This window comes from Mytilus edulis, chromosome 4 (genome assembly GCF_963676685.1).
Source record: "Mytilus edulis chromosome 4, xbMytEdul2.2, whole genome shotgun sequence".
NCBI classification, from domain to species: Eukaryota; Metazoa; Mollusca; class Bivalvia; order Mytilida; family Mytilidae; genus Mytilus; species Mytilus edulis.
The window spans coordinates 76000975-76012242 of NC_092347.1; positions in this window are offsets into that span (position 1 = coordinate 76000975).

Genomic DNA, 11268 nt, shown 5'->3' on the forward strand with positions numbered 1-11268 from the left:
TTATTTTTTTCTATTACTCGTAGTGTTGTTTTGTACGTGACGTCATAGAAAATACTTTAAAAATAAATATGTTAAAAACAATAATAATTGGACATTCAGTATAATAAATCAAATAATCCTGTTTTTAAGATTGAATATCTTAAGTTTGCGTGTAATTTTTATTTTTTGATTTTATAGAAATTAAAAATGTTTTACCAGGAGCTAAAATTCTAGGTCTGTTACATCTATCTCTGTACACATTAACATGGAAAGTTACGTCATATAAGCAAGTATAATTCTTTGCAGGTATACATTTAGATTTGGCTCGTAGTTTCCATTGAGAATGCGAAGGACATGAGAAGTCGAATGCCTCATTCAGGAACAGTAGCTATAGAAAAGATAAGATTATAATAAATTATAACTGATATTGGAAAATTTTACCTATAATGCACAGCTCAATCTTAACATAAAATTCGCCACAACGGTACTACAATGAAAAATCCACATGTGTGTGTCAGAAGGGAATCCTTGCATCGTTATGATTCACCTTAACAACACGTTGAAATTTGATAGATGTAATCAAAGAGTCATTGCAGCTTATTCTAAGTTTTCATAAAAGTTTTCATTTTTGTAATATCTATACTGAAAATGTCTCAAAGTTATAAAATTTGTGATTCCTCTCGGAGTTTTTAAAAAGAAGATCATGTAGATAGAAATAAGAAGATGCGATATAATTGCACATTTGATCAATTACTTTGATTCTATTATTTATATGTGCGTTTAAATTGATACACATTGTTGCTTATTTCAATTTTGAAACTCTTTCGGAAGTTTTTGAATTGTTAAAATTTCAACCAGGGAAACAGTTTTTTTCATCCATGGGGAAATAACGTATATCTAAACAAACAACACATGGCTTTATAATGTGTTCAGACTTTAAATTTTGATTTTTTTTTTTTTTTTTAATTTATTTTGTTCAACAATCAATCATCAGTTTTAAACATGCAATATCTCACATAAGGGTCGTAAGTAGAGGAATCTCAATTTTCTAATAACTGCATTAAGATCATCCGCCAGTACATAGCCTCTACACTATTCAAGACTTCTACAATGTCTCCCGAAACAGCACATGGTAACTAAGGTCTAGCATCGTAGGCATTATTGTAGATGATATCGGAGATGCAGTGTGTAGGCCCATCAGCGCGTGGACACGCCCTTGCTCTCATTAACCTTGTCCCAACTATGGGTAAATAGTACCACTGCCTTGTGGTTAGATCTGGGAAGATCAAAAGGCTATCGGAGCAGAGCCAGAAAAAAAAAAGCCGGAAAGATGAAACTCGTCAGCCATTGCAGGCAATCGTCTATGGGAAGGAAAACCTAGACAACAAAACTCCAGTCTACAGGTTGTAGGTTTCTCATATGGCTAATCGCCAGGCATAGTAAAAAGAAGCTGATTACGGAAACCCAAGATACATTTAGAAATCAGCATGAGGATACCACATCTGCTGTACAACATGGTTTAAGGGACATGACGCTGGCGGATGAAAGCCCACGGGAAGTCCACAAGCTGACACCCTTGTGTACACCAAAAGATAATATACTTCTAGACAGTTGGAATGTAAGAATTATGTATGCCACAGGTAAAACTACATAAGTGGAGAGGGAAATGGACAGATACAAAATAGAAATATAAGCCTTAAACGAAGTCCGATTGCTAGACAGTCGAAAGCTTACACTTCAAAATGGTAAAGTATTATTATACTCAGGCAAGCATGATGGATTACATCAGACAGGAGCTGGAATGATGCCGTCAAACAGAGCAAAAAAGGCACTGATTGAATGGAAGTCAATCACTGAGAGATTAATGTATGCCAGATTTCACACAATTACCATTAACATAAGTATCATCACTGTATATGCAACGACAAACCATGCTACAGATGAACCAAAAGAAAACTTTATAGAACAGCTAGATAGAGTCATAACAGAAACACCGGTTACATAAACATGACATCCTTTTAGTAATGGGGGACTTTAATGCAAAGGTGGAGATGCACAATGAAGGTCATGAGAACATTATGGGAACACATGGAATAGGAAGAGAAATGAAAATGGAGAAAACCTCCTTTATATTTGTCAAAGAAACAACTTAGTCATTACTGGCACAATCTTTCCACATAAAAACAAACACAAAGTAACATGGATATCACCGAACAAGAAAACAGAAAATCAAACAGATCAAATCCTGGTTACTAGACAACACAGAACTTCAATACTGGACACAAGGGCAATGAGAGGAGAAGACATTGGCAGCGATCATGAACTCCTCAAATGCAAATTAAGAATAAAACTTAAGAAATACAAAATAGTAACAGACACTTCAAGAAAGAGATTCGATACCACCAAACTACAACGTCCAGAAGTAAGAAAAGCATTCTCAATTGAGCTTAAGAACAAATTTTAACTGTTAAACGAACTAGAGGACATAGAAACATTCTGGGAAGGTATAACAAAATGCTACAAAGAAACAGCAACTAACACCCTAGGTTTCAAAGAACGTGGTCAAAAGCACTTGATCTCCAATGAGTCATGGAAACTTGTAGATGAGAGAAGACAACTAAAGGAAAGAACAAACAACAGTAGATCAAAACGTGTTAAGTGTTGAAGGCCGTACTTTAACCTATAATGGTTTACTTTTTAAATTGTTATTTGTATGGAGAGTTGTCTCATTGGCACTCACACCACATCTTCCTATATCTAAGAACAGCTTAACTGCCACGTATAGTGATAAAGACAAGGAGGTGAGGAAAAGTATGAGAAATGACAAAAAGCAATGGACAGACAACTTAATAGAAGAAGCAGTGGTATGATGAAAACGGTATATGACGTAACAAGAACAATTTGTAATGAAAAACAGAAACCACCTCAAGTCATCCAAGATAAGTCTGGAAATCCATTATCTAATCATGAACAATAAAATTAAAATAGTCTTGAAAACATTGAAAATGGGAAGTCAGGAGGCATAGATGGCATAACAGCTGAGATACTAAAAGCCGATACAATAACAACCATCAAGTATTTACATAACCTTTACAATATGATATGGATTGGAGATGAAATGCCAAAAAAGTGGAATAAAGATCTTATAGTTAAAATAGTAAAGAAAGGAGATCGAACATGCTGTGATAACTACAGAGGCATAACACTAATTTCTGTGCTAAGTAAGGTATTTACAAAAATCATTATCCAAAGAATACAGGAAGGAATAGATGAAGAGCTGAGACAAGAGCAAGCTGGCTTCAGAAGGGGGTAAAAGTACAACGAACAACTTATCACTTTAAGAAACATCATAGAACAATGTTCTGAATTGAATGCTCCTTTGTACATCAACTTTGTCCTGGTATCTATGATGAGTTTATTTGTAGACGTTGAAAAAGCGTTTGATTCCATCCACAGAGAAAGCTTATGGTCCATCTTAAAAGCTTACCACATCCCAGACAAACTCATCACAGTTATAAAACTCTGCTATGATTTATTTGAGTGTGTAGTCATAGACGAATGAATACAATCAGAATGGTTTAATCTAAAAACAGTAGTAAAACAAAGATGCGTGATGTTTGATTTTTTATTTCTGTTAACCATTGACTATGTCTTGAAACAAAGGATTAAAGATAATGAAACAGGAATTAGATGGAAATTTACCACCAACTAGAAGACCTTGCTTTTGCTGACGACCTAGCACTACTGTCTTCCAAATTCCAACACATAAAACTGAAAACACATAAACTTCAAAAAAATGCCAGCAAAATAGGACTTAAGATAAACACCTCTAAAACAAAAGTAATGCGATGAACACCACAAATAACAACCCAGTGAAGTTAAATGAGAAGGACCTAGAGGATGTTGATACTGTCACTTACCTATATATATATAGCTAGGCGGAATAGTTACAACAAAAGCTGGCTGTAGCAATGACATGGACAACAGGTTGAAGAAAGCTAAAGGCCAATTTAGCAGGCTAAGAAAAATATGGAGATCATCGGTACTGTCATTTAAAACAAAGGTCAGGTTATTTAACAGCTTAGTCATATCAGTCCTACTGTATGAAAGTGAAACCTTAAAAACAACTGAACAAGACAAGAAGAAATTGAACACCTTCCAAAACTGATGTCTAAGACAGATACTAAAAATAAGATGACCTGATACTGTATCAAGCGAAATCCTCCACATAAAAGCTGGAACAAAATAGCTAAGTGATTATATAATAGAATGGCGTTGGGAGATGGATTGACCATGTACTAAGGATGGATACCAACAATATATGCTCAGTTGCACTGACATGAAAACCAAAGGGAAAGAGGAAATTTGGACGTCCAAAAACCACCTGGAGACGAATTGTAGAGACTGGTAGAACATCACTGGGATAGAACAGCTGGGCTACAATAAGAACAGCAGCTAAAAACCGTGTGAAATAGAAAAAATGTATAAGGGCCTTAAATGCCGACCGACATGAAGAGGATATGTGATTTGAGGTGAGCATTAAGATCCTCCGTTGATCTTTAATGTTTTAAGTTCAAATTATCAACGCTTGGCCTAATATCGTACTCATATTTTCAAAAGGCGGACTAGATTTGTTGAAAATTTACACATGGCCTTGGCCGTGATGTTCGAATTTTATCCTGAGCGTTAGCGAACTGAAGCGAGGGGGGTAATGCCGTAGTTGCTGTTGTTCTTTTTTACTACCTGTTAGATAAAGATTAAACTTTCTAATACATCTGTAGCTCACATGAAATAACCGCTAGAAAAATGTACTTTATTCTTTTAATTCTCAAACTACACATGTTCCATTTTTAATCTACATGTTTTACTCGTAAGCTAATGTCAAATTCAAAGACGCCATTTTGTCTTGCTAAATCAGTAAATATGCGAATAATGCATTAGAATATAAAATAAAACAATACTTACATCAAACGGAATCATTGTTGTGTAAAAGTATACCAATTTCAGTGGTTAACGTAACGCAAAACCCTCAGCTTTTTTAATAAGCATTTTCATTTGTATGACGTCATGTTTTGAAATGACTTAAATGCGCCAAAAACATTCATGAACATTTGCGGAATTTTATTTTATTTTGATTTGTAAATTTCTCCGATCTCTTGTGAATTATTTCTTTTTGGTATGCATTCGAATAAGAATAAAAGTTCTGTAGTTCAATTTCAGTTTTTAAAACAAAATATCGGCATAGCATTTGTAAATAGGTTCTGATACATGTTAATTTACGTGGAAGGTATATTGTAACATCCATTATTACGTATCTCTCTGATTCTGCGCTAAGTATAGACGTATCAAGAATGTTATCACGATGTTGTTCACAAAACGACAGAAGCACGTCATATAACAATTGAAAACGAATTGACAGATGTATTGCAAGAAAGGCAACCATACAGGTTCTATGAGGCATGTTTTTGGTAAGGTTAATCAAATCTATCTTTATTTTATTATATCAATTTATTTTTTTGAGAGAACACATGCTACATCGATAACTCTAAAACCAAAATGTTGCAATTATATGTACAATGCTATGATAAGTTGTTGTTGTCTCCGCAGATAACAACATAATTTTTTGGTGCGGTGATATTTCAGCAGACAGTCTGGTACTAAGTATGCACTACTTAGGAATTACTTTGTACTCATATGAAGCAGAATTCATACATACTCTTCACAAAAAAATCATCTTGTAAAGTTCTTAAATTCACATTTAGATTTACTGGTGATGTTCTTTCCAATCTTATGTGTACTTATTTCTTATATGCCTGGTGAAATTGGAATTACACAAAGTACTGAAAAAAGCCGGTATGTGTCATATCTTGTTCTTCATTCTAATATTACGTGCTTCTTTCGGTTTGTATACAACACTGTGATGAAATTCTCTGAATATCTATACTTAGCGCAGACTCAGAGATATACATAATAATGGCTGTTACAATATACTTCCCACGTAAATCTACATGTATTGGAACCTATTTGCAGACCCTTTGCCGATTTTATTGATTTAAAAAGTGCAATTAAAAAATGACAAAATAACTGTTATTTTTATTCGGATGCATAATAAAAAAGCAGTAATGCACAAGAGATCGGAGAAATCAACAAAATAAAAATAAAATAAAATTCCGAGAAAGTCTATAATTTTTTTTGGCGCATTTAAGTCTGATTTCAAAACATGACGTCATACAAATGAAACCGCTAAAGTCGAAAGCTTTTTGTTACGTGAACCATCGAAATTCGTATGATATTGTATAAAAACTGATTTTTGTGGTAGGTTTTGTTCTATTTTCTATTCTATTGTATTATTTGCATATATAAGTTCAACAAGTCAACATCCATAGTAACGAAATGTCTACTTTGGATTTGACGGAAGCTTACTAGAAAATCATGTTGATTAAAAATGGTAAATATTGGGTTTGAGAATTAGAAGAATTTAACAGGTTTTTTTTTCTAGCGGTTATTCACGAAATAACCCATGCAAGCTACGAATTTATTAAGATATTTGAGCTTTATCTATCAGGGAGTAAAAAAGATCAGCCACACACACACCAAACCGACCCTCGCTTCAGTGTATATAAATGACCGTATTTGTCCTATGATAATCGAAATAATTCATGGAAGCCATAGATTGTTGGAAATGTACACATGGCCTGGGCCGTGATATTCGTTAATTTTATCCCTCGCTAACGTTCAGGATAAAATTCGAATATCATGGCCAAGGCCATGTGTAAATTTCCAAAAATCTATGGCTTCCATGATTTATTTCTTAAATATTGACACAGATGGATGACTTCAAACTACTAGATTATATGCCAAACGTTTAGATTAATATACAATTGTTATTGTCAGCATATCATTTACGAGCATTAACATACAATGTACTCTCGATGCCATTTTCATATATCATCTATATTTTACGCTGTTGCAAGTTAATATCATACGACGTCACTATAGGATGTGTTTTCCTTTCAATCAACTGCTCAAACAGAGTTCTGAAGAAAAACTCGTTGATCCCTTAATCTGTATGGTACTATCACGAATTGGTTGACCGTTTGTGTCGGTTCTAACCCCTAAAAAGCTGATCGATACCCAATACGAATGTACGAAGACAAAACACAGGATTTATATGAAAAAGAAACATTTTTAAACACCTTTATTTACCAAATACAAAGAATTATCATCCATACCTGATTTCGGATAAAATGACTGTATGAAAACTCATACAGGATTAGTATAAAAGTTTTGCAATAAATGTCGAATAACCCTAAATATTAATTCAAAACGTTGTGCGATGAATAACCCTTTTATTCACCAGTAAATTAACTTTTGTCGTGGATAGCTTTTACTAATGGACCTTTTAAGGGCCACCAATAATTTTACAGAATCAGTCTTCATTGCTTGTGCATATGTGGTATTGTAAGTCACAAACGAAATTAGCTGCAGTAAGTGTTCAATCTGTTGATTTGTTAGTACTACAGTCAGAGTTTCTTTTACGTTCATTTTCGATCATTCGGAGTACCTTTGGTGTGAGTAAACAAATGTGGTCCATTTGAAGCAGTGACTTCGGACAAATAACATTTTACGGTTGAAAATTTTGGATATCCACCATTTATTCGGTCCAAAATAAGCCTGTTCCAAAATACAATAATTAGTTACAACTCAAAAGGTTTGATGCTATACGGCTAGAATATTCGGGAAATAAAAAAAAAAACTTATTCGATCAACCTCTGTTCAGTCATATGGGGCACTGAGATAACGTACCTTTTGAACATAAGTTATTGCTAGACTACCATGCAGAATGACAATCCTGAAGATGCATGAAAGGTTTAAATGTGAAGGAAAACACGTGCCACTTATATCTGGTAATTTACGTCATAAGAGAGATTGTAATTGACGATCTTTTCCGATGAAGCAGTCTTATATATCATATATAATGAAAGAAAAAAACTCTACCATCGAACATGTTGAAATCTAGTATTTAACGTAGTACACACATTCATTGGTTGATTCTTAACGTGGAATTTGATCGACAACTGCATGTGCTACTTATTTCTTCAAATAAAGTTAATGCGATTTCAAAATAACTCATACCTGAAGGACCGTCAGCAAGATGAACATGTCTATATTTATTTGGTTTACTTCAGTACGTCATCTAAAATATATAAAGAATAAGCATATAATTATGTAACACTCAGTTCAGCTGTGTCCATTCATCCAATTTTGTGTCCAATTTATCAAACGTGTCTATATAACATCACTGAACTCTCAAATATGTCTTCTTGCGGAAAGATAGAAAAAAATAGTCCCTTTTAAGAACGCCCAGTCATGTCTTCTTTTTTTACTTTGTTTGCAATATGTTTGACTTAGGTGATAAGGGCAGAATTCCTCGTAAAAATGCAATTTGTAATGCTTGTTATCATCCTTCAGTCTGTGACCCTTTTGACCATCTCGCAAGTTAGCGAGGTCGGCATTTTTTTTCTTCTAATTTGTCAGTAACCGTGATACTCCCCGGGAATTGTGCCTCAAATAGCTCTACATTAGTGTCATTGAAAAGTGGTTTTCATACGTTTTAGTCTTTTTAAAACCAGTTAAAATGACATCGTCGTTGATTTTGCTGCAGGCTTTATAGTAGTGCTAAAACTTATTAGACGTTTGTCTTTTAAAGTGAATATGTTTTGTCAGATAACAATTATCTGACACGTTTGAAAGAGGAAATACATATTAAGTTTAAGTTGGGTAAATCATTGGACACGTTTTGGGGGATGTAAAATTGACCATGTTCGGGAGATAAAATTGAGAATGGAAATGGGAAATGTGCCAAAGAGACAACAACCCGACCATAGAAAAAAAACAACAGCAGAAGGTCACCAACAGGTCTTCAATGTAGCGAGAAATTCCCGCACCCGAAGGCGTCCTTCAACTGGCCCCTAAACAAATATCGGGAGATGCATGTATTTGAGGACAAGTTTGAGCAAAATGGGAATTGACACGTTTGGGTTAGACACGTTTGAGAGACTTAAACTCATTGAGTAAAAAATTGAGAATGGAACGGGGAATGTGTCAAACAATGTGAGAAGATGCCGAACATGGAGGCGTGCTATGTGTCCGTAAACAAAAATGTGTACTAGTTCAGTGATAATGGACACCATACTAAACTCCGAAATATACAAATTAACTAAAATTAAAAATTACACAAGACTTACAAAGCCCAGATGCTCCAAACTTGAATTAAACATGTTTTGTGAGATCTACAACCCTCCCCCTTTATCTACAATTTTCTATATGTGAAAATGCCTGTACAAAGTCAGGTATATGAAAGTTGTTGTCCATTCCTGTGATGCGTTTTTTTCATTTAGTGTTGACATTTGATTAAAAACCTTCTGTTTTGAATTTTCCTCGTAGTTCAGTATTTTTGTGATTTTACTTTTTATACTTATTTATTGCTATAAGACGTGTAACGGTACTTTTCTATCCCAAATTCATGTATTTAGTTTTGATGTTATGTTTGTTATTCTCATCAGATTATGTCTAATGCTTAGTTCGTTTCTGTGTGTGTTACATTTTAATGTTGTGTTTCTGTTGTGTCGTAGTTCTCCTCTTATATTTAATGCGTTTCCCTCAGTTTTAGTTTGTAACCAGGATTTGTTTTTTTCCATCGATTTATGAGTTTCGAACAGCAATATACTACTGTTGCCTTTATTTGATTAACATATAATGCCATAAAAGGTACATTTTTTAGCAATCATGTTGGCGTTGCAATTGCACTCAAAAGCATGTTTGAACCCTTCACATTATGTATAGGCTTACCCCAAGTCATGTTTGTTGCATTTGGGCTTTTTCATACATTATTTTGTCATAAATAAGGCCGTTATTTTTTCCCTCGAATTGTTTTACTTTTTTCATGTTGGAGCCTATTACAGCCGACAATGCGGTATGGGTTTTTCTCGTGGCTGAAAGTCGTATGGTTGCTATAACTGCTTATTATACTGGTGGGCTGTTGCCTATTGTTACTTTTATGTTATATTAAAACAAAACCTGTCTGGTTTAGATTTATTATCAACCTTTTGGAATGGGGAGTAAAAAACATGTTACGAATGTTATAATTATACCGTATTGCATTTTTCTTCTATTGAATATTTTAGTTGAACACAAATAGTTATTTTCATACCAATGGCAAGGTCTAATATCTGAATGAAATAGAAACGTTCATAACTGTTTTGCACACATACAAATACACAATACACGATATCGCATATTAGAAAATTAAAGCTGACTTTCCAATAACATGGATAAGTAATTCAATAGAAAAAAAAAGGCACATGTATGTTATCAATACAACTCTTAAGACCGGCAGATTATCAATTCAAAGAAGTAGATTCAGTAAGACCACTTTTTAGCCCCAAAATATATCAGTTTTTCAAAATTGTTATATTGTAAACTTTAACCTATTTATTGGAAAGTATAATACTTCTGCTACATACATATGGGCTGTTTTTGACAATGATAGATTGCTGAAATCTTTCAAATTTTAGCATCTGAGTTGAATTCTAGACGGTTTTCCTCTTGAATGGAAGTGGCCGCATTCGTGTTTATTCTTAATATTTAAATGTAGGTTGTAGTTGATGACAATACATAACATATATAAAGGGTAAGAGTGAACACGGATGCGGCCACTTTCATTTTGACAAAAACTATCTGAAAAGTGACATATTATGGCATATTTGGTAGATTTTTCATATTTAAGCTTGAATATGAGCATCTGAAATGACTAAATCAGTTTAAATCTTTCACACAAACTAATTGAATCGACTGTTAAGTAGCCACTTAGGTGTTTAAAAAGTGAACAAAATCTTTCATCAGATTAACCTGAAATGTGAGGCCCTTACCGGACCTACTCCTTTAATATTAAATAAGAGAGCATTAAGTACATTTTTTACGAACGTTAAAATCTAAGAAAATAACAAATGATTTAAATAAATGAAAAATATATGCATGTTACTACAGAAACAGGTGATAGTATCGTTTCATCAATTGTAGTGCTTTAATCAAATTGGCCGATTAATATTCACACAACAGTACCCGGGTGAATGATATTGTTTAAACTAAGCCCAAATATACTCTTACTGGCCAATCATTCATCATGTGACAGTGACGTGATGGAATATATGAAACATAAACAATTAAAAACAATAAAATACGACGTTTTCGTCGCCTTTTTTAAATGAATGTTATCAAAAGCAAGAT